This window comes from Schistocerca gregaria, chromosome 4 (genome assembly GCF_023897955.1).
Source record: "Schistocerca gregaria isolate iqSchGreg1 chromosome 4, iqSchGreg1.2, whole genome shotgun sequence".
Classification (NCBI taxonomy): domain Eukaryota; kingdom Metazoa; phylum Arthropoda; class Insecta; order Orthoptera; family Acrididae; genus Schistocerca; species Schistocerca gregaria.
The window spans coordinates 156354991-156381441 of record NC_064923.1 but is presented as its reverse complement, the minus strand read 5'-3'; positions in this window follow the sequence as shown (position 1 = coordinate 156381441).

Sequence of the window (26451 nt, the reverse complement as noted above, 5' to 3'; positions counted from 1 at the left end):
CGCTTTGTCAGGCCTGAGCGTTACGCCATACTTCTGGAGCACCGCCAGCAGCTGAATATTGTGGCACACTTGTTCTTAAAATGTTACAGACGTGACAATTATGTCTCTCATTCGGCAACACCAAATTCCCTTATCTCTGGTGTCATTAGACAATTCAGAGCTCTCACAAAGACCGGAATTAGTCCTTAAGCCCGAATGGTATTCGGCTGTACACATATTGTTCCCCTTCGAGTAGGAAGGCAGTGTATTTTCGGCACCATGGATTGATCTCGATTGAAACTGGCCATAATGTCAAAGGTTGATAGCCAATTTTTTGCCGAGAACTGGATAGCTTCCAGCCTTGTTCCTTTTGCCTCAGTGTGATTGTTTAACACCCTCTCATCTAGGCAACAACGGACCGATACGTCTTCGTTAGATACAATCGCAAGCGGATTCACGTATCCCGACGCGGCCTGCTATCTGACTCCACCAGTCTCCACCGCCTGTACCGCTTCCCTGGTAACTTTTCGTTGCTCACAGCCTCTGAGTTTGCTTTCCTTACCGGCAGCCGATCACCCGTGGATCACTTGTGGAACGCTCTCCGAAATCTTCCTTGTGGAAGCGAGAACATATCCCTGAATTCGATGATTTTTGTTTTCCCGACCACCTGTCTCTGCTCCAGGCTCAGCTATTGGTTAGCTTGAATACTCTTTCTAAGTATTCCAATATGATAGGCCTCTACTTTCTCCACGTCCACTTCTGTCTGATCGTCTGTGCACAGAGACATCTACCGTGTCCCTTGTTTGCGAGTGAGGCGCGATCATTTATTTCACCTCTCCGACGCTTGGAAACACCTTCGGTCCTCTGAAAATGATCCGATTTTTGAATATTTCTCGATCGTGGATGGCACATCACCTTCTTCTGCTACTGGCTTATGGGCACGTACTATACTCACACTTTCGTAGCGCATCTGACAGTGCTACTAAACCACCCCCTGCAATCGCTTTCTCATTCCACGCTTCATATGAGCTTCTCTGTTGCTTTCGCCATTTTCTCGGCGGGCGTGTTGGCACGTGATTTGACTGTGGTCTCTCTCTGCATATTATTATGTCATTTTTGGAGCGTGTCTTCCGCACTCGCATTGGCCGCTTCGGACATGTGCCACGGTCTCTAACCCACTAACACACGCGTCATGTCTGTCAGATTTTCTTTCGTCGGCTGTGTGTGCGTAATTTTCGTCACGACTTACTGACGGCAAACTGCCTTCATCTGGAACCACTGTTCCCTCCAATAAATCATCTCTTAGCTACCGTGTCCCATCTATGAAAATTTTCTAATTTTCTTTTCATTTTACTAAGTTCACTGTGCCCTTAGTGCCCTCTGGCTGAGAAACTTATTTTGTAGTATTACTTGAGTTACATCACACTCACAAAATGAAGTATGAAAAGAAATCTGCACTTGTGTATCTCAGTCGAGCTACTTATGGTTTGCGTTGTACAAGATTATTTTATAGAGGGTGTTACAAAAAGGTACGGCCAAATATTCAGGAAACATTCCTCACACCCAAAGAAAGAAAATATGTTATGTGGACATGTGTCCGGAAACGCTTACTTTCCATGTCATACCTCATTTTATTAGTTCTCTTCAAATCACATTAATCATGGAATGGAAACACACAGCAACAGAACGTACCAGCGTGACTTCAAACACTTTGTTATAGGAAATGTTCAAAATGTCCTCCGTTAGCGAGGATACATGCATCCAGCCTGCGTCGCATGGAATCCCTGATGCGCTGATGCAGCCCTGGAGAATGGCGCATTGTATCACAGCCGTCCACAATACGAGAACGAAGAGTCTCTACATTTGGTACCGGGGTTGCGTAGACAAGAGCTTTCAAATGCTTCCATAAATGAAAGTCAAGAGGGTTGAGGTCAGGAGAGCGTTGAGGCCATAGCATTGGTCAGCCTCTACCAATCCATCGGTCACCGAATCTGTTGTTAAGAAGCATATCAACACTTAGACTGAAATGTGCAGGAGCTCCATCGTGCATGAACCACATGTCGTGTCGTACTTGTAAAGGCACATGTTCTAGCAGCACAGGTAGAGTATCCCGTATGAAATCATGATAACCTTCTCCATTGAGCGTAGGTGGAAGAAACTACAATGAGCTCTACCATGTCCACATAACATCTTTTCTTTATTTGTGTGTGAGGAATGTTTCCTGAAGGTTTGGCCGTAACTTTTTGTAACACCCTGTACATCAACACAAAATAAGAGCAAACAACAAAAATACACCCTATCACATCCATAGCTAGCTGCACTAGAGGTGTAGCAAATGGGTCGAAAGCTCACTAACAAACACATGAGGTACCTGTATATGCGATCACTGCAGTAATACAATGTGTGCCACGCGGCTAAATCAGAATCTAACAAAAATTAAAACCATTGTACCGGAAATACTCATGTCATAGCACTAAAATAAGCCAGTACAAGACAAGCTTTTACAAAATAAACGCTCTGAGATATTCCCAACATGCGGGCCTCAGCCCACATCCACTTGTTTTACCAGCATGTGGACTCGCATTCGGGAGGACGACGGTTCAATCCCGTCTCCAGCCATCCTGATTTAGGTTTTCCGTGATTACCCTAAATCGTTTCAGGCAAATGCCGGGATGGTTCCTTTGAAAGGGCACGGCCGATTTCCTTCCCCATCCTTCCCTAACCCGAGCTTGACCTCGTTGTCGACGGGACGTTAAACAATACTAACCTAATCTTTGCCAGCATGAAAAAGCAATACCGTGCATGCGATAAAACTTTTCAGAAGTGATGTGAACTAAAGGGATTTTATACTGAGGAAACAGTGATTTAGAAATTATGTTTCTCTACCTCTCACACTCACAAACACATTCAGACTATGGACGAGATAATTATAAAGTTTTGAAATGTAAGAACACGTTCGTTCACCTGAATGAAGTTCATAAATTACCATAAACTTTGGAAGAGTCTAAATCTCTCAAAGCAAATAACACAAAGAGCACTCCTGCTAATTAGACTGCTTCCCTGAAACTGCACGCTGCATAATCTGACCGCAGTCAGGACTCGAACCAGAATGTGTTACTGACCCACTTACCTTTTGTGCAGGTACAGGCCAAAGACACTTTGCTGCAGCGCTTTTCTATCGCTTCTAATGCCTCACAATGTCAGTTTCTGAACCAATCAATCTGAAATAAGTGTGCGGTGTTAGGATTAGATATAGGCTCATCTCATAGTTATAAAAATACAGTAAATATCGTATTTTATTATATTTCTCTTCTTCTAACAGCTTTCTCTCTGTAAACTAAGTCATACTTCTCTTTTTCAGGTAATACCGAGCGAAAATCTTCATGGATTAGCATTACGTTAAAAGGTGGTGAGAGTTAATTCTGTTTTATACTTATCATATAAACTACGACAGCTCTTCCGTGCTCACATTTTAGTTCAAAATTTTAGTCCACTTTAATTATGTAGAGTACGCTGTATTTTCTACTGTGTGTTTTGGCTATGATTTTACTTGCTCGCAGAATGCTACCCCGGATAGCATGTAGTATTTTTACGAAGACACTGTACCAAACAAAGATTCAGTGTTTTCTCTCCTCGACATACAAAAAACTAATTTTCTTACTAAACTGAAAATATTTGATTTTTTTCTTCTGTTCTCCAATCCTTTTAAAGGAATAAGTAAGAAAGGATTTCTGTCACGTATTCCAAGTGGCAGATCCACTCATCTACACACAGATTTTCGTTGATAACAGAAGAGATGTGAAGTATATGTGTGAGTGCGGTGGCATAACTTACTTTATCAGGCAGTAGGGGTCTCTCTCATTCTGCATGTTGTCACGTCCTATGAAGAATGGCAGCATTGCGTCTACGAGCACATCGCTCTGTTTATGCGGAGGTATTCTGAGGGTGGCGCCGCGGCAGTATCACGGCGCCTTTTTCCGCGCAAGCCTAAATCCGAGCACGCAGATAAATTTGGGCGGAGATTCCGCTGCGACGAAAGCTGCCAGCGTGTGGCGTCCCGGCGGCAGGAAGAAAGGGGGATGGGGTGAGGGAGGGGGTGGGGGTCGCAGTGCTCGGCTGCATGTGTATGTATAGAGCGGCGGCCGGCATGCATTATACATGGAGCGGGCTGCGGGCCACGGCGGCGTAAGCATGTGGCGCGGTCCGGAAACCGACGCCGAGCGTTTACCTGCGCTCTTCAACAGGCGTCCGGTACTCGTCATCCAGCGGGGAGCTGTCCGCCTACAGCGTCTGGAGGCTGAGTGTCCGCGGCTACAGGCTGTTCGGTTATGAGCTGGAAACAAAAAGTGGACTTCAGAGTTGTGTCGGTCTGAATGATGCAATTTTACGAGGGCTACAAGAGGCTGTGACGAATTAGTTTATTGCCCTAAGTCAAAGGCTGAGTTTCTCTACACAGATTGCGATACAAATTTTTTACGTAAGTATACTGTGAAGTTCTGCAGTACGCCAAATTTCCAACTACCGGGTGAGAACTAAGCTGTTACTGTGGTCTTTAGTCAGAAGAATAGTTCGACGCACTAGTTTATCCTGAGCAAACTACTTTATCTCTGCATAGTTGGTTCAAATGGCTCTAAGCACTACGGGACTCAACATCTGTGGTCATCAGTCCCCTAGAACTTAGAACTACTTAAACCTAACTAACCTAAGGACATCACACACACCCATGCCCGAAGCAGGATTCGAACCTGCGATCGTAGCGGTCGCGCGGTGCCAGTCTGTAGCGTCTAGCACCGCTCGGCCACCCCGGCCGGCTCTCTACATAGCTACTGCAGTCTTTATCCATTTGGACCTGCTTGCTATAATCAAACTTTGATCTTCCTCTACAATTTTTACATCACTTCTATTAAAAAAATGACTATTCCTTGATGTCACAAGACCTTTTCATCAACCGATCCTTTCCCTTAGTTTACCGATGCCATTATTTATCTTGTCCCTCACTGGATTCAGTACCTTTACGTTAGTTATCCGAACTACCAATTTAAACATCTGAGGAAATTGCATCTCCGCTTCATTGACATAAACTTCTGCTGCAGTGGTTACTGATTTCGGTCTGACACCCCGTTCTCAGAGCAAACACCTAAAATTACAAAGTACAAGCCTAACAAAAATGTGTACAAACATCATGTATGTCCATCCTACAGATATTCGCATACTTATTGGCATACCTTGCTATTAACCATAATTACTCTTATAATATGGTACCAAAAGGCGCGAGCAGCTTCTGTACAGCAACGTGTACTATGAACGACAAGTAAACTCACTGAGCTTAGCCTGTGTGTCTCAGATGCAACAGAATAATTATGAAAATAAAAGGATGTTCAGTTGGAAATTAATTTTAATATGAGCGAAGAATGTCGATTCTGAGCACAAAAAGACCTAAATTAGGCCAGTATCGAAATGCAGTACAATTCTAAATTCCTATTAATATGAAATTAAGTGTAATTTAGGCTACTTTATAAAATAATTGATACTGCATATGGCTGTGGGCAAACTATATGGCTGTTCAAACTCTTTTCCATAACACAGGCATACATTCTATCTGTAATTAAAACGATACAATCGTTCAGTGTTCTTCATAACTCCAGTGCGGTTTTCATGCACTCATGTCCTACACGCCATAAACTGAATCATGTCTTCAGATAATCGATTTTGACACCGTTTATCAAACCAGTCATCAGTGTTTGTGCTTTTCATTTGTTTCGTTCGACTCGTTATGGGTACCTTTATCTTTAGGTTAGTGGAATGTTCAGCGCTATGTCGTAATTGATCCTTATATGAAGAACCTGTCAGTATTAAAGTTTTCTTGCCTTTTCTTAATCTCTCTTTCAGTGATATGGAAAATTTGGGAAAATAATAAATATCTGCTAAATGAACAGTCAAACTACGGGGTCTAACAGTACCTTTTCCCATGTCCTGTGTGGTTTTCGTTGATCTAAGCATAATGTTGAACCTAACGCTTCTTTCCTCAGTTTTAGAGGTGATGATGTTGTCTCTCTCACTACTGGTAACTCTCCATTTTGACTGGAACACTGCATGTTCTGGATGTGCTCGTATCCATTCTTCCATTCCGATCTAGATGAAGTGCTTCCGAATTTTTATATGGGCTGTATAACCATCAAGGAGAAGAATGAACTTACGCCTCTTTCAGGGTTTTACATTGACAATAACATGTTCTCGATATTTCACCAATGTTTCTTTGTAGTCCTAGATATAGTTTAATTACCTACTACTTTTAACACAATTTGCTAGATTAATTGTGACGTACTAGGATTACGTAAGATCATTTGTCAAATATTTAATTGCTGTTATTGTTCAAAATATGCAACTTTTGTACTTTATATTACATTTGTGTACCTATCAGGGGAACGGAACAGGAATAGCCTCTGGCACCTATTTCTTGTCACTAATATAAATAAATCCAAGTACCTTACATAACGATGACATCCTTCGGTAATTTTACGGCAGTGTTTCAGTGGTGGCGTCACCGTGACGTTGCTATGCACGCCATTTGGTAGGAAGTTGAGGCAAACCATACAAATCTAAATATATACATGACTAGCAGATATGACCCACTTATCAATGGTACATTGCAAGTACACTACACTCAATCTAATTTGATTCCGACGTTACATAAAATAATGCATTTTTCTTCATACATTTAAGTCAGGTCTTCACTGTAACCTACAAATTTCAAATTAATGTTTCACAACTGTTAAGCCGGTTCAGCGTAGCCGAGCACACAAAAACATAGCAGTCGTCCATCCACGAAACCGGTCCCTCGATAGTAACCCTACACTGTGTTACTTTCCTTCACATTGCACTTATAACCTCCATCCCAAAACTGGACAAATTTGTCACAGGGAACCGTCCTCAATCCTTATTTATACAACTAGGCTTATTCACTGTCTGTAGATCGCAACTTTTCTTTTATTTCAAAATGAAATTAAAATGACATATGTTGTAGTTATTGTCATGACATACTCGTACTCCAGTTTTTTCTTAGCAAACTGATAGCTCCTTTAGGACGGGTTACTCTGTAACAAAACATAGTTTCATTAGAAAACCTTACTCTGCAACTAAGACAGATGATACGAAGATTCGCGACATTGCCCGATATAAGACATTTTGAAATAAAAACAGCGATCCACAGACAGAAAAGCAGCCTATTCTATTGTCGCTATATCGCTCAGCGGCCATTCATTTGCAGCCCCTTAGTATCTCCTTCGACTCCTACAAGCGCAGTTAGGTTTCTACATAATTTGTAGATAATTTGTCCCTCGAGGTACTTTGTCACTGAAACCTTCCGAGCTTCGAAGATTTATTCCAGTCAACATTCGTTAAAGCTTTCTCTCAATCTACATATACCATAAATGTAGCCTTCCATCTCTTTAGGCTCTCTTCTAAAATAGGTCATTCGTAATTTGGAATTTAGAAACAGAGAAAAAAGATAAACTAATCTGAAGTATTTAACTGTAAATAGGATGAATGTTTCAGTTCAGTATATAAATTTTCGGTTGTGACTTACAGATGACGAAAATATCTACAAGTGGTGACACGGAAACAGTGATTAAGGCACGTTTCTTACAGGACGAGAACGGATACAGAGCGACCGACAATAGTGTATACCAATGCACCGAAACGCTTTCACCTGTTATTAGAGCGTGCAGGACGAAAATCGTGTGGCTCTTCCAATGTTTTGACCCTCAGGAAAACACTGACCTTTCTCAGGAAGGAAGTGAATAAAAAACAGAAGTAGAAACTTTGGACGATTATTTCCCGAAAGCAAACCGAATACAAAAAATATGAAAAGGGAAATGCAAAGGCTCAAGCTAGATATAGTAGGGGTCAGTGAAGTGAAGTGGAAGGAAGACAAGGATTTCTGGTCAGATGAGTATCGGGTAATATCAACAGCAGCAGAAATTGGTATAACAGGTGTAGGATTCGTTATGAATAGGAAGGTAGGGCAGAGGGTGTGTTACTGTGAACAGTTCAGTGACCGGGTTTTTCTAATCAGAACCGACAGCAGACCAACACCGACAACGATAGTTCAGGTATACATGCCGACGTCGCAAGCTGAAGATGAACAGATAGAGAAAGAGTATGAGGATATTGAAAGAGTAATGCAGTATGTAAAGGGGGACGAAAATCTAATAGTTATGGGCGACTGGAATGCAGTTGTAGGGGAAGGAGTAGAAGAAAAGGTTACAGGAGAATACGGGTTTGAGACAAGGAATGAAAGAGGAGAAAGACTAATTGAGTTCTGTAACACGTTTCAGCTAGTAATAGCGAATACACTGTTCAAGAATCACAAGAGGAGGAGGTATACTTGTAAAAGTCCGGGAGATACGGGAAGATTTCAATTAGATTACATCATGGTCAGACAGAGATTCCGAAATCAGATACTGGATTGTAAGGCGTACCCAGGAGCAAATATAGACTCAGATCACAATATAGTAGTGATGAAGAGTAGGCTGAAGTTCAAGACATTAGTCAGGAAGAATCAATACGCAAACAAGTGGGATACTGAAGTTCTAAGGAATGACGAGATACGTTTGAAGTTCTCTAACACTATAGATACAGCAATAAGGAATAGCGCAGTAGGCAACACAGTTGAAGAGGAATGGACGTCTCTAAAAAGGGCCATCACAGAAGTTGGGAAACCATGGGTAACAGAAGAAATATTTCAGTTGATTGATGAAAGGAGGAATTACAAACATGTTCCGGGAAAATCAAGAATACAGAAATACAAGTCGCTGAGGAATGAAATAAATAGGAAGTGCAGGGAAGCTAAGACGAAATGGCTGAAGGAAAAATGTGAAGACATCGAAAAAGATATGACTGTCCGAAGGACAGACACAGCATACAGGAAAGTCAAAACAACCTTTGGTTACATTAAAAGCAACGGAGGTAACATTAAGAGTGCAACGGGAATTCCACTGTTAAATGCAGAGGAGAGAGCAGATAGGTGGAAAGAATACATTGAAAGCCAGTATGAGGGGGCATATTTGTCTTATGTGATAGAAGAAGAAACAGGAGTCGATTTAGGAGAGATAGGGGATCCAGTATTGGAATCGGAATTTAAAAGAGCTTTGGAGGACTTACGGTCAAATAAGGCAGAAGGGATAGATAACATTCCATCAGAATTTTTAAAATCATTAGGGGAAGTGTCAACAAAACGACTATTCACGTTGGTGTGTAGAATATATGAGCCTGGCGACATACCATCTGACTTTCGGAAAAGCATCATCGACACAATTCCGAAGACGGCAAGAGTTGACAAGTGCGAGAATTATCGCACAATCAGCTTAACAGCTCATGCGTCGAAGCTGCTTACAAGAATAATATACAGAAGAATTGAAAAGAAAATTGAGAATGCGCTAGGTGACGATCAGTTTGGCTTTAGGAAATGTAAAGGCACGAGAGAGGCAATTCTGACGTTACGGCTAATAATGGAAGCAAGGCTAAAGAAAAATCAAGATAAGTTCATAGGATTTGTCGACCTGGAAAAAGCGTTCGACAATATAAAATGGTGCAAGCTGTTCGAGATACTGAAAAAAGTAGGGGTAATCTATAGGGAGAGACGGGTCATATACAATATGTACAACAACCAAGAGGGAATAATAAGAGTGGACGATCAAGAACGAAGTGCTCGTATTAAGAAGGGAGTAAGACAAGGCTGTAGCCTTTTGCCCCTACTCTTCAATCTGTACATCGAATACGTAATGATGGAAATAAAAGGAAGGTTCAGGAGTAGAATTAAAATACAAGGTGAAAGGATATCAATGATACGATTCGATGATGACATTGCTATCCTGAGTGAAAGTGAAGAAGAATTAAATGATCTGCTGAACGGAATGAACAGTCTAATGAGTACACCGTATGGTTTGAGAGTAAATCGGAGAATAATGAAGGTAATGAGAAGTAGTAGAAATGAGAACAGCGAGAAACTTAACATATGGATTGATAGTCACGAAGTCAGTGAAGTTAAGGAATTCTGCTACCTAGGCAGTAAAATAACCAATGACGGACGGAACAAGGAGGACATCAAAAGCATACTCGCTATGGCAAAAAAGGCATTTCTCTCCAAGAGAAGTCTACTAATATCAAATACCAGCCTTAATTTGAGGAAGAAATTTCTGAGGATGTACGTCTGGAGTACAGCATTGTATGGTAGTGAAACATGGACTGTGGGAAAACCGAAACAGATGAGAATCGAAGCATTTGAGATGTGGTGCTATAGACGAATGTTGAAAATTAGGTGGACTGATAAGGTAAAGAATGAGGAGCTTCTACGCAGAATCGGAGAGGAAAGGAATATGTGGAAAACACTGATAAGGAGAAGGGACAGGATGATAGGACATCTGCTAAGACATGAGGGAATGACTTCCATGGTACTAGAGGGAGCTGTAGAGGGCAAAAACTGTAGAGGAAGACAGAGATTGGAATACGTCAAGCAAATAATTGAGGACTTAGGTTGCAAGTGCTACTCTGAGATGAAGAGGTTAGCACAGGAAAGAAATTCGTGGCGGGCTGCTTCAAACCAGTTAGTAGACTGATGACCAAAAAAAAAGGAAGGGTTTATATAAAAAACCGAACATTTTAGCACCACTGCTATGGCAAACTGATATACCGGTATTTTGTCCGTTATTAGTAAAAAAAAGAAACCTGTTGCAACAGACACCAAACAAATGTCAGCACCAAAACCAAAGCGTCTGTATCGACTTTAACCTGTCTGTTTTCCCATCACGATCATATGGAACTATAGGAAAGTGATCTGGAGACTGATTTTAGACTTATTCTAAAATTTTCCGATGTGTGAACCATTCTCTCAGATTTTACTGTGGGTTTGGGGTCAGTCTGATTCGATTTTCGTGGAAATGGTGCAACTAAAACCTCACGTGGTGCAACGCGTGATTGCAGTGTAGTGGTGCGATCATATTCTCAGAAATTAGCGTAGGACGCACTTCACCAATAGATGCAACGGACGAGACAAACGTCGGCACGTGAGGTGAAACACGCATTGTATAGAATCGTCTTTCGAAAATTGTCATGTTATTAGGTAAGATTAAGATGTGAGTTGTTAGTTAATCTTACTGAGTTAATCAACACACGTGTAGTATTTCTCTGAATCCCTGCTGTCTTGTTGGGAGCGTCACATACCAGCTTTAGCTTCTGTATGGTGTATGAACACATTTGACAATAAACACACAAAATAAAATACACTCCTGGAAATTGAAATAATAACACGTGAATTCATTGTCCCAGGAAGGGGAAACTTTATTGACACATTCCTGGGGTCAGATACATCACATGATCACATTGACAGAACCACAGGCACATAGACACAGGCAACAGAGCATGCACAATGTCGGCACTAGTACAGTGTATATCCATCTTTCGCAGCAATGCAGGCTGCTATTCTCCCATGGAGACGATCGTAGAGATGCAGGATGTAGTCCTGTGGAACGGCTTGCCATGCCATTTCCATTTGGCGCCTCAGTTGGACCAGCGTTCGTGTTGGACGTGCAGACCGCGTGAGACGACGCTTCATCCAGTCCCAAACATGCTCAGTGGGGGACAGATCCGGAGATCTTGCTGGCCAGGGTAGTTGACTTACACCTTCTAGAGCACGTTAGGTGGCACGGGATACATGCGGACGTGCACTGCCCTGTTGGAACAGCAAGTTCCCTTGCCGGTCTAGGAATGGTAGAACGATGGGTTCGATGACGGTTTGGATGTACCGTGCAGTATTCAGTGTCCCCTCGACGATCACCAGAGGTGTACGGCCAGTGTAGGAGATCGCTCCCCACACCATGATGCCGGGTGTTGGCCCTGTGTGCCTCGGTCGTATGCAGTCCTGATTGTGGCGCTCACCTGCACGGCGCCAAACACGCATACGATCATCATTGGCACCAAGGCAGAAGCGACTCTCATCGCTGAAGACGACACGTCTCCATTCGTCCCTCCATTCACGCCTGTCGCGACACCACTGGAGGCGGGCTGCACGATATTGGGGCGTGAGCGGAAGACGGCCTAACGGTGTGTAGGACCGTAGCCCAGCTTCATGGAGACGGTTGCGAATGGTCCTCGCCAATACCCCAGGAGCAACAGTGTCCCTAATTTGCTGGGAAGTGGCGGTGCGGTTCCCTACGGCACTGTGTAGGATCCTACGGTTTTGGCGTGCATCCGTGCGTCGCTGCGGTCCGGTCCCAGGTCGACGGACACGTGCACCTTCCGGCGACCACTGGCGACAACATCGATGTACTGTGGAGACCTCACGCCCCACGTGTTGAGCAATTCGGCGGTACGTCCACCTGGCCTCCCGCATGCCCACTATACGCCCTCGCTCAAAGTCCGTCATCTGCAAATACGGTTCACGTCCACGCTGTCGCGGCATGCTACCAGTGTTAAAGACTGCGATGGAGCTCCGTATGCCACGGCAAACTGGCTGACACTGACGGCGGCGGTGCACAAATGCTGCGCAGCTAGCGCCATTCGACGGCCAGCACCGCGGTTCCTGGTGTGTCCGCTGTGCCGTGCGTGTGATCATTGCTTGTACAGCCCTCTCGCAGTGTCCGGAGCAAGTATGGTGGGTCTGACACACCGGTGTCAATGTGTTCTTTTTTCCATTTCCTGGAGTGTACTTTAAAGAGGACCAAATTAGGTGCGAAACTATGAACATCTTTACGGTTCTGGATCTGTACTTTCGGAAACAAAACCGGTGGTAAACCTCCTGAATTTCGAGCACCAGAGTGCTGAAGTTAAGCCTACAGTGATCACATTTACCAGATTTCAACAATTGCCTTGTGCGTCTCTAAGTCTTTAGTCAAAATATGTGATTCATTGTACGTTAAACGTTCCATGTGAATTTCTGAAACATGTTCACGTTTAAAAAAGCGACAGCAAACAGGCCGTTCTGCGACGTGTCTCTTGTGTCTCCATTGTCCGTTCGACATCACCAGGGCATCTAAAATAAACACCAATGTAGGCTGTTTAAATAAACTGCAATGCGTCTTACATTATAAGGTACAGGAAACATGAACACCGTTCACACTAAAGCAGTTGTCGGCAGTCAAATAAAGCTCCAGACGGCCCATGGGTACATAGATGCCTGAGAAGGGAGACCACTTGCATAACGGACATGGGTGGACAATGTCAACTGCAGAGGTCCCTGGTACATGCCAACCTTAAAACTAGTAAGATCATGAATGTACCTAGTAGTCTGCTCCTTCCCTCGGATATTAAAGGCCTAAGGTCCGAGAGATATGTATGTCAGGTTCCGAGGAAGGAACTTCGTTAACGATTTTTTTTTTTTTGTGATTGTTTTGTCGCTGGATTTATGCGATGGCTCTTCGAGGCTGAATCGCTAAAATCAGGTCTCACTGAACAAGGCAGGTGTTACAGACAAGAAACAGGATTTAAAAAAGACATAATAAAAAAAAATGATGCTCAAATGATGATCAAAATGTCTGCTGCTAGCGGCGGTTTCATCGGAGGGAGGAACTGTTACTCTTTAAAGTGAATAAAACTAGTAGTTCACAGCTGGAATATACCCAGAATAATAATATACAGATCGGTAATGAAAATGAAGCTCATTTATTCAGTATACTAATTACGCCAATAAATTAGCATGTTAACATGTAAAACACAAAATTTCCGTCTACTGAAGCAGTATTAGTAGCCACACGAAACATTCCCTTAACCGTATCCTATCTGTAAAGCCGTGACTTTTTAGGGAAAAATTGTAAAAGTAGACACAGAACCTAACCATTGCTTTCTCCGATTTCTTCAAGAACAATATTTTTAAATCCACATTTGTAGAAGATTTTATCGGATTCCACTTCTGATGATGTAATGTAACATCGAAATCGGTAACTTAATGAGGAGTTTATAATTTAAAGGCTGAAGATGTACTGCTGTTTCCTTCTTATCGAGACCATGTCATTACATTAAAAACAAGTTACAAGCCAATAAGTAAATAACAACGTCATAAACTAGAACCCAAGAAAAGAACGTAATTCTATCAATGGCTACCTAATTTCACACAAGTATTATTGACAGTGTTACATTGCCTCCACACATTCCAGTGACATAACAAGGTTATTTGTTCAGAATGCATTTTACGTGCGGGTGTAGCTCTGAGACGGGCGAAAAATATTGGTTGTGGCAAAATAAAAGGGGAAGGGTGAGGGCTCAAGTAGAATGAGGGAAGAAGGAGAAGAAAAATGAAGGAATTTGAAGGCACTGAAACTGTAAGGGGTGGAGGTGTGTAATAGGTAACCACGAAGATATTCAGAGTGAACTGTGTTGATATCGGCCTTCCCCTTGGAATGGAGACACTTGCTTCCTGATTTCGGCTACTAGATGGACTCACTGTCGTTATCACAAATGAATAAAAACTTTACATTTTAGGTTTGTTTGCAGTAGTCGGCTTAGAAACAAAAAATTAAATCGCTATATCATTGCATGATTTGCGGACTTGGACTCTAATGTTCAGCTCGGACAATTCGTTCCACTGTAAAGTCCCTACTGTATCCATGTACGTGGAATTCGGAAATTCCCTTTACAAACTTGTAAGACTTGGGGAGGGGAGTGAATACATAACCCATTTGCGTTCTATGAAGCTTTCAATTGAGAAGGTTAACACATCCACTTTTGCTTGAGGAATTATAGTACGTGTGGTGCAATACAATTGTTAGGTAACATCTCGAAAGGAAACTTAACTAAACATCGATTTATCACTTAAGAAAATTTTTGGTATTAACACGTAAGCATTACATGCTTATATTACTTGAAGATATCTGAAGAGACACTATGGAGAAAGATGGATACTCCTAGGTGGTCCAGCCACATAGCCGCCATGATCTCCGGATTTAACTCTTATGGACTGTTTCTCGTTGGGTCATATGTAAAGTTTAATTAACGACATTCTTTCAGAGACAAAGGAAGATCTGCCAGTAGAAGTTCTGGCCGCTGCACTGAAGCTAGATGAGACACCAGTTCGGATGGGGTGTGAGTACCAGAACATGCTTCGTAGGTACATAGCAATAACGTTGGTGGTCGCCACATCGAGCCGCTGTTGTAATACATCAGTACTGTTCTGTACGTGTAATATTTTGGGTTCTTTCCTGTTTTGGAAGAACAGAAACACGTAATGCTTAAACGTTGATACAAACAAGTGGGTTTAAGTGGTAAAACAATGTTTCCTGTCGAGTTGTCATCTAACAATTGAACTGCGTCACGCTTAGTTCAGTACCTCCAGCAGAAGTGGATGAGTTAAACATCTTAATTGAAAGCACCGTAACAAAATTTCATGTAATTACTCCGCTCTACAAGTTCTGGAAGTTAGTAATGGAAATTTCCGAACTCCATGGACTTTGTGTCTGAAGAATGTGTCTGTATGATGGAGATGGAAATTCTGAGCTACCGTGGCTGTCTTTTCACTCACTGTTGTTCTCATGCCTCACAATGTGATTTCCAGAAGCAAATACTACTGTAACCAACATCACTCCACTATACGTACTTGAATGAGATACTTCTCCCCTGTGAGAACATTTTTATCTCAGAGCAGCAGTTAAACTGAACTTCCGCAATTACTTCGTGGATATATTCCAATCTTTTATCTTCTGCTACAGTTTTTGAACATCTATCGGCCCTTCTGTTATCTTGGAAATTATCCCTTGACATCTTACACATCTAGCGTCATCCTTTCATTTTTCCTCAGTGCTTTCGAATATTTCTTTTCTTCCCGAATCTGTGTAGAATCTCATGATTCATCAAGCACCCACAAAATATTCCATACCTGTATTTTATACCATATCTGAAACGGGGACGACCTTACTAACCGAAATATGTGAAATACGTTGTTATAAGACAGTGTTGGGTTCCAAAGGGTACTCAACAACTAGAAAGAATCGTGTGCTGTGGGTTTATTATTGTCAATGGATAGTGAATGGACTTAGGACTCTAAACACTGGATGATACATTTGTTTATTTTAGAACACACGGCAGAAATATTTTTAATACGTCTTTGCAGCAGAACATTAAAGCAAACAATGATGCCAACACATACAGTTGAAGCTTTTACGTACTTTGACAGGAATGGTGACCGTTGGAAATCTCTTATTTATGTGTCGGACCGAAGTGTTACACATTTCTAATGTTTGACCAGCATAGGTGGTACTTCATCAACATCACAAAGCGCTAAGCAGATAAACAGGGCTTTAGCACAACTGATGGAGGATGGTGCATTGCAGACCTCAACAAACCCTTAATATAGACATTCAGTTGGTTGATAACCTTAAATTATTTAACAAAATTAGGTTTACCATAAAAAGATGTGGCTATTATTTTAATGTTTATTTACTTTGTGACTGAAATTTACCAGAGTATTCGATGAAATGATGCATATGTATCGTCCTTTTGTTTCCCAACAGTGATTTATAGTATAAAACTGTACAGATACTGAATGCTTTACTAATTCTTCCGTATTGCGTGTTGTGACTCCACAAATTCCTGAGAATGTGTGTAATTAGCCGCTTCTCCGGGATGTACTTTTTTTCTTTGTAATCCAGGGTGTCATCAGATTTATAACACTTACTACGGATTTTCAATGTCAGATGCGCTTTCTGGACTAACTACTATGATTTTGACACCCGAAAAGCAAAGGTATACGTCATTTGGCTAAAGAGTGCAGTTATCTGGTTCAGGATTCACAGACTTCAACCGGAATGTGAGCTCTACGATTATCATGTGAAATTTACCACTACTGACTAAAGTCAAATGCAATGTCTCGGATAACACGACTGACCCACATTTTTATTAACTAACCCTCAAATGAGACAAATATTTTATGTATCTGTAATATATATTGATTGTAATTTTGTCATATGATGACATTGTGGGGCGGCGGGTGGAAATTATTTGTTGAATAATAAATGTGGAATGTCTTTCCCAACGATGCACCATATGTGGGGTGGTGTGTGGAAATGTTTGTTATTAAAATGTTTTGTAATGTAGAAAAGACGCATTTCCCGGCACATTATAATTGTTAATGAATGTGGAAGGTGTTTCCCACCGATGCACCATATGTGGGGCGGCGGGTGGAATTTTATTTGTTAATAATAAATGTGGAATATCTTTCCCAACGATGCACCATATGTGGGGCGGCAGGTGGGAATATTTGTATTGAAATGTTCCTATGATTTATTTAATGCTGTTGTTTGCCGTTCTCAACACTAGCTCTCTAACTACAATACTGGCAACCAGAAAGTGATTAACAAAACATAAAGCCTGTAATAAGAATTCCTACTGCCCACTTCATCTGAGAAGTACGCCTATAGCTACAGCTTATAGCTCTGAGGAATTAGGAGATTGTCTGGGATTCATAATCAAAAACGGTTCCCTTGAAAAGGTTCACTATATTCTGAAAGCCACAGGCCAAAAAGAATCCACACAATCCAGCTACTAGAGCAGTTCAGAGTCTAATGCGCTGATGCAACTATAACTGTTCCAATTAAATGTTTAAGTGAATGCTCGCCATAATTTAATGATAATGTTCATCAAACGCCATGCTAAATGATGGTAGAATGTCTGTTCCGCGGCGGCACGTGAAAATACGACATACGCGAACTGAAGATAGATCATCAAAGTCATCCCAGAATTAACACTTCACTCGAAAACGATTTCATGGTTACAAGTATCCCGTGTAAGTTATTACGGCATCCGAGGCTGTTTATAGCAATGATACTGACGCGACGCAACTCCCGGCGCAGGTGGTGCGCTGATCAGCGTCTGGAGAGAACTGGGGCTTTTTTTTTCTCGTGCAGCGTTCTTATATATAAATCCACGGTGGTGACAGCTAAGGGGACGCCTGATTAAATCCGCTGTCCCGCCTAGCTGTTAGGCTAGTAATGCACCACTTTAGGTTATCAAATAAATCATTGCTTCCTTCACTAATGGCCAATGAAGCTCTCAGTTTATATGTGTAATCAGCACACACGTAAGTAATCATAATAGAAGTCTGACGTGGCTAAGTCAAATATTTTAGGAGAGAGAATTAATTTAATTACACTATGTGCAGTAGACGAACTCTGAACTTGCCCTTTGGAGATACGCTATCGCTATAGTTTTATAGTTATTCAGTTCAAACTTCTCACATATTTATGATTGGAGCGTATGTCCTTTCTACTTAAATTTAAACATCCTAGCTTTATTTATTCACCTATTTAATTCATCTCGCTTCTTTAATTTTTAAGACAAAAACCAGAAAATCATGAATTTCAACTAAAGTTTTAATTTGTGAGACCCAGGATACTGTTTCTACTAAATTATTGTGGAAACGGAATCTAGATATAATTTTTTAAGTTTCTAGCTCTTTTCTGTTGCGCCAATGATTTTTACAGAAAAATGTCCAAATTTCGAAAGTGGTTAAAGTTATTGAACTGATATTCAACACATAATGATATAGCAGTATTCCTGAAATGCTAGCAACGTTTCAGGTTATTTACTTAATTTTTAAAGTATTGCGCAACATTTATGACGTCAGAGCTAGTTACAGTGGACTGGCTGGCACACAATGGAAAGACTGCTGTGAATTTCATACGTCGAGAGTAGGCTGCTTCCCTACAACATGGTTGGTGACTGTGGCTGTTATTTGAAAACAAATGATGGTGGTGTCGAGATAGGAACCAAGGTAATTGCTACATTAGCACCATATCTAAGCAAAATGCCAAAAAACTATTAAATTCACAGTTGAACATGAAATTTATAAAAGCATTAACTTTCTTTACGTGAAGGTGTGTAATACTAACCATAAACATCAATTTACTATTTGCAGAAAACCTACCACCACAGATGTCAGTATTGACAACTCACCATGTCTCCCAGTGCCAACAAAATATGGCATATTTCAGAGTGACAGTACCCTGAGGTAAAAAAGTACCAGTGGGTGATACAGACCAACAAAATTAAATCTATATATTTAAAGCAATTGCTTATAATAATTGATATAAATCCATAATAATAAAAAAATCTCCAAAACAAAATGCAAACATAAACCACAAATCCACTTAACAGTAATCCACACATCATGCACTCCACAATAAATCAGTGTTCCATAGAAGCCAAATCTAAATATGTTGCTCTCCCATACATAGGTCCACTGTCATACCAAATAGCAAACTTAATTAAAAAGAAAAATATCACAATTTAAATTACAAGAAAAAGTAATCCATGATGTAAATACCATCAAGGAAGTTATCAGGCATATACAATCTCAAATGTAACACATGCTCAAAATTCTACATTGGACATACAGGAAGCAGTTTGAAATTAGTTAAAAAGAACAAATTCATCCTTTAAGGCTTGGCAGCTAGAACAAATCTGCATTTGTAGCCGACATCGCTGAAGAAAACCATTCAGTGAGAAACAGTGAGGACAACTTAAAAATTTTACATCTAGTACACAAAGGAGCCACTATGAATATATTAGAAGAAATATAAATGCACACACACACAAAACAGCAACCCAGACCACATTCTTAATGAACAAACTAATTTAGTTAATGTCCCTTTCCTGAAAAAGTTACAAAAATTATTTTCACTCTCCAAAGTAAAAAATTATTCCTGCACGTATCTGCAGATTAAGTAGCAAGTTTGTATGTTATTACAATTTTCAACATGCTAAATGTAAGCAAATATGATCCTGCCTTCTTCATATACATTAAAAGAAGTCTTTGACATGGAACATCTTTATAATGTAACAGTCTTGGCTCTAAAATTCACAAAGTCAATGTCTCTCTGCATTAGTGTAAAATGCATTCAAATTGCATTAATTAATATATAACCCTTTTCCAGACATGGTATCTTTGTGATGTGACGATATATCATAGCATCTATCACACTCATGTAATTGTAAACTCTTCGTATCTATCGAAACAGATGATGTATTTTAGAAATGTATTCTGTGACAAATCCAAACTGATCAATGATATAAATTTGCGGGTGCAACGAAAAGAATGTGGTGGAAATGTATTCGGTGACAAATCTGAAGTACTCAATGATACAAATTTATGTCTGCAACGACAAGAATGTGGTGAAAAGTACGTACATCATTTGTTGGACGAAAACTATGAAAAAAATTCTCCAGACCGACATTTCATGTAAATCACATCCCAGCACAAATCTGTAACGCAGCCATCTGTGTTTCGTGATTACAGTGATGTATTATTAATATCTTAGGACAACTAATCAATAAAAAACGCACCAAATGTTTTAATGAAAGAATGAAATCCATCTGACAATGAACTGTAATGATTAAAAACTGGTAATAATACCTTTTGAATAAAAGAACTTAAAATAAATTTGTGGTTGATTGCTGTCACAATACAACCAGCATATATTTATTAAGTCTGAAAACAATGAGCTGGACTCCCATTTGTAGGTTGGCCATCTAACTGCTTGCAGTGGCAAAAAAGAAATCTAATTTTAGGTATTTCATATAATTAAAGACCAAACTTAAAAATATTAGAATTTTTTCCTAATCTGCACATTATTACTTGCATTCTTACATTAAAAATTCAATGCAGTAAGTCAGACATTAAAGTTAGAAAGTGCGCATCTATCTTCAGGCTGTATTACTTTTGGTGCACAAACAATACAGACCATATTCATCCAATACGTGAGTATGAGAACACTCAGCGGCTTTCAACGCACTTTTCAAATAATTTCTGTCGTTTTCGAAACTGTTTCATAGCAACCTAATAAATGAAAGGGAAAAAAGGTTTTAACGCTTACTACGTTTCCACTCTTCTTAGTGTAAAGCTTCAGAATCAGGAATTTAGTTTTAATTTTTACGCCTTTATTATTAGCTCCATTCAAAACACTTTATGAAGGTAATATACACATATAACACCCAATGTAACTGCAAAATTATATAATCGCACGACCCATAGGTAAAAGGCATGAAAAACAAATTTCCGCAAAACGGAGTGCAAATTACCGAGCTGTTTTGCGTATACGAGTGTTCATTTGTTTAAAACGACAGACTTAGGGATCACATGTATTTCGATAGGCGGTCCTCCATGTACACATTGGAGTACACGCCAGAAGCAATTAAATGAGTTAGGGGGAAATTTTCGAGCAAAAAAGACATGTGAAATGTTCCTCCTACCAACAAATTGTAAAGCTTTTTTCATGGAAATTAGGCAGAGAGAGAGAGAGAGGAGAAGATGTCAGATAACAACCAAAGTAATTGGAGGTTGATAATGTATTCATTATTTATTCTTTTCATTTTTACTGGTTTGATGCAATGCTCTGTATTTTCCTATCTCGGGCTAACAACTTCATCTCTACTATTATAACCACCAGTCTCTATGTTTTGTATGTTCTATGTCACCTTGTAATAATTGTCCCTACCATTGCCATTATACCTAGTACTGCATATCGTAGTAAATGTCGCACTAGACTGTTCCTTCCCCTGGAAAGGGCCTTCCATAAACGTTTTTCTTCAGTCGTCCTTTGTAGTGCTTCTTCAATTTCTATTTCATTTGCGCATATAATGTTTACCTTCCTTCGATACCACAACACGCCGAACTGCTTCTCATATAGATAAAAAAAAATGGTTCACTTCACTTCCATATATCCGTACCTGTGCCCAGCTATTTCTGATAGCTTCATTAGGTATAAACTTACTCCCTAGATAGGAGACTCTCTTCACTTGTTCCACTATTAAATCGTCCGCAGTTTTAATGTTAAGCTAGTTGTTTTCCTACTACTCTTCATCAATTACGTATTTTCTTCGTTCACCATTAAGCATCATTTTGCGTTATGTATGTTGTCGTAAGCTAAGAGTACTTTTAAGAAACATATTCTAAATGTAGCAGCACAAACTGGATTAAATTTTGCAGTTGAAGAACCAGGAGAATATATTCAAAATGTCATTTCATGAGACTTCAAGCAATTAGAAATATCATCAAAACCCTTCATTAACAGAATCATATTAATTCTGAACAGCAAAAGCTCATATAGTGCAGACGGAGTTTCAAACTAAAGTCTGAGAAGTTGTTCTAACTTATGAAGTGGCCCACTTAGCGTTCTACGTAATGCTTCCCTGGCACATAGGATTATCCTGTAAAATTATAATACGTAATTCTGAAACCTTTTCATCAGAAAGGTGACAAAAGAAAGACTTCAATAATTATCGTTCAGATTCCTTAGTGGCATTTTTTAAAGTATTCGAAAAAGTGGTGTCACATTTAAGAAGAAGCAATTTACTTACCAGAAAGGGCTGCTAGACATAGCTATTTATAAATTGGATCACCAAATAGTACGAGTATGAAATAATATCTACACCAACTGTTGCGGTCAGTGGGCGATTTTATGTATAGCACAAATAATGTGGATGACACAAATTGAAAGTAGCAGATATTTATTAAACTATTATACATAGATATACTAAGTTTCGTCTGATGTATGACGTATTGTTCTGTGGTTAAATTCCTCCACGATAGTCTAACCTCGCAGTGAAAGCTGACTGTCTAATCTACGGCAGTTAATTTTGGTCTGCTTAAAAGATAGCTCACGCTCAAGTTAGAATAAAACTTCGACACCTGGTGCTTGCTGTGTCACGATTACTCGTTACCAGTGGGTAGCTATAACGGCGGGTTCAGATGGTTTGTGCCATCTGACGATAACGGTAGACTGGAACTTATGACTCACAACTGTTGCTAACGACAAACTGACTGACTTTGTGCGTCTGCGTTTATTCATGACCGGCAGAAAGATGGTAGTCTGCGATCCAGTTGACAGAGTCAGAAATTAGTTTGTAGTGTCAGTGCTCTCGGTGGCTGCTGACTTAAGTATCTGTGTATGGAGTGGGCTCTTTGAAGGTCTTGTAGCGGAAGCATACGTAAATAGGTACCCATGTACGAGTGCTGCGGGTGTCGAGACTGATTGGAATTTTGAACAATTTGATTGGAGACTACTTAGCTGTTCATGTCCTCTTGCTATCTTGTCTGATTGCGCACTAGGCCGATTATACCTTCACCGTCCACTCACATTAATGTGATCATTGGTTAAAAATCCGAATAACGGGCTTTTGTATGTTCAGGAAGAGAGTCAGTGGGATTCTGGAAGGGACCGATATGGTTTTGGAGCCATGCCGACTCCATACTGTGGCCAGTTGCGCTAGCTTTCTCGGCTGATGATACATTTTGGGAACAGCCCCATCTACATGGTCCAACAGATTGGTTGGTTGGTGGATTTGGGATGGGGACCGGATAGCGAGGTCATCGGCCCCATCGGATTAGGGAACGATGGGGAAGGAAGCCGGCCATGTCCTTCAAAGGTACCATCACGTCTCTTGTGTGAAGCCATTTTAGGGAAATAACGGAGAAACTAAATCAGGATAGCAGGAAGCGGGTTTGAACCGTCGTCCTCCCAAATGCGTGTCCAGTGTCCACAGATTTTCATTTGGGTTTATTATGGAGAGTTTGGTGGCCAAGGGAGTAAATGAAATCATCGTGCCTTTCGACCACGCACGTTGACAGCTAGCTGTGCGAGATTTCGCATATTCCTGACGGTAAACGCCATAGCGCCGAAGAAAAATAAAGTTTATGTTAGGGTGGGCGTGTTCCCCATGGATTACGCATACTTGTAAAATGACGAGATCTTAAAGGGAATGCCACGGAAACACTCCCCACACCGTAATTGTTGCAGGACGTTGCTTTCAGAAGTTTCACACCGAACACGCCAACGGTGATCTGCCCGACGGAGCGTGAGACGTCACTACTCTGAAAAGGCCACCTGTCGCCCCGCTGTGGACGCCCAGCTGCGGCACTAGCTTGGGAATTCCACCCTTCGTCGCTAATGACCAGCAGCAAGTGTGGGTGAACGAACCAGGCGCCTGCCGCAGAAGCCCATACGCAACAACGTTCGCTGAACCGTCGTTGAGGAAACATTCGGTTGCTAGAATGAGATTTTCACTCTGCAGTGGGGTGTGCGCTGATATGAAACTTCCTGGCAGATTAAAACAAGTGCTCTACCAAATGAGCTACCCAAGCACGACTCACGCCCCGTCCTCACAACTTAACTTCTGCCAGTATCTCGTCTCCTACCTTCCAAATTTTACAGAAGCTCTCCTGCGAACCCTGCAGAACTACCATTCCTGAAAGTCTCGGTCCGGGACGCAGTTTTAATCTGCCAGGAAGTATCATATCAGCACACACTCCGCTGCAGAGTGAAAAATCTCATTCTGGAAACATCGCCAAGGCTGTGGCTAAGCCATGTCTTTTCAATATCATTTCTTTTATTTAACCGCCAGTTTCGTAGATTACAAGTCGCATCATAGGTTAAATGTGGAGAATCACAACACTGCAGTATTTATTTCATGATTCACTATACTTTTAAAAAAAAATTGGCTCTGAGCACCATGGGACTTAACATCTGAGGTCATCAGTCCCATAGAACTTAGAACTACTTAAACCTAACTAACCTAAGGACAACACACACATCCATTCCCGTGGCAGGATTCGAACCTGTGACCATAGCGGTCATGCGGTTCCAGACTGAAGCGCCTAGAACCGCTCGGCCACACTGGCCGGCTCACTGTATTTAAATTGGGGATGTCGCATCTAGGCAATGAAACAGCTCGTTACAAACAATATCACAAAAGCAGTCAAGGGGTTATTATGAAGATGAATGGAGTGTGTAGTTTGCACACTTCCTCATTTGAACAGTGTTCAGTAAGGAAAATAATTTTGGTAGCAAATGACAGCAGAAGCTGTATTTACCTTGTTCCCCTTTTTGAGCCATCTTCAGAATCTCTACAACTGAAAAGATATATTGAAACACATTAGGGGTGTAGTTCTGACTAGCATGAGAAGCTGGTAAAATTTTTTAAATACATACTGCGTACTTCCGCCGAAGGTAAGAGTCGTCGTCGTTTAAACGATTGCACAACGGATTTAGGTATTCGTTGCCAGTTTTGTGCAACATTTAATTCTTTTCTTTAGTGCGTTCCAAAATTTTGGTTGTTGATTATCGGAAACATAAGCCTCCCTTTCTAGAGGTTTACATAAGAATTTAAATATAAAAACTTTGCCACGTTGTCATGCTAGATGGGACTGCACTCTTAATTCTTAGACTACGTCTTTATTTATTTATTTATTTATTTGCCATGTAAAAATTCTCAGCATGTCACAAAAAACGAAATTAAACGAGTAAATAAAGTTTCTACTGTCATTTGCAACATAGTGTTTTCCTTACTGAATATATATATCACTAAGGTAGCTTTAGTTCAGCCGTGGATTGGAAGGATTTATATGTTTATATGTCGCAGTGCCTGTGTTAGTCTGCGTCGTAATCAGAATAATACAGGCGCTGCAATATCGTATTTATCTGCCGATACGATGCAAGTGACTTTCAAGTACGACGTATGACCTGTACGGGAACATATATAATGGCTGTACGAGTAGAGGCCGTTGACGCATGTTTGACGATTTATGGACGTTTGGGTCTTGCCTTGTGTCGTGCACAGTTAGACAAATGGTAAGGCGACCTCTAGCGATAAGCTGGAAATGCGGTTTCGAGTCAAGGTCCGGCAGAAATTCTCATTGTCATTCCATTATACAGCTAATGGTTGTATACATTTAATGTATGTTGTGATATGGGTTGGTAGGCTAGTCCTATCCTATAAGCCATCGTGATTTTCTGGAGAGACTTGGTATCAAAGTGCAGGTGTTGTTGTTGTGGGCCGGCCAGAGTAGCCGAGCGGTTCTAGGCGCTACAGTCTGGAGCCGCGCGACCGCTACGGTCACAGGTTCAAATCCTGCCTCGGGCATGGATGTGTGTGTTGTCCTTAGGTTAGTTAGATTTAAGTAGTTCTGAGTTCTAGAGGACTGATGATCTCAGCAGTTAAGTCCCATATTGCTCAGAGCCATTTGATCCATTTTATTGTTGTGGTTTTCAGTCCAGAGGTTTGATGCAGCTCTCAATGCTACTCTATCCTGTGCAAGCTTCTTCATCTCCCAGTAACTACTGCTACTTATATCCCTCTGAATCTCCTTAGTGTATTCATCTCTTGGTCTCCCTCTACGATTTTTACCCTCCATTCTGCCCTCCAGTACTAAATTGGTGATCCCTTGGTGCCTCAGAACATGTCCTACCAACCGGTTCCTTCTTCTAGTCAAGTTGTACCACAAATTCCTCTTCTCCCCAATTCTATTCAATACCTCCTCATTAGTTATCTGATGTACCCACCATTCTTCTGTAGCACCACATTTCCAGAATGCAGGAATTGCACATATAATCCCGGAAAGAACCATCGCCACTGTCTGTGTATCTATGCCAGACGCCGCGCCGCCGACATGAGATGGGCTGGGAGCAGAGACGGCAGCTCCTTCCAGTTGCCGGC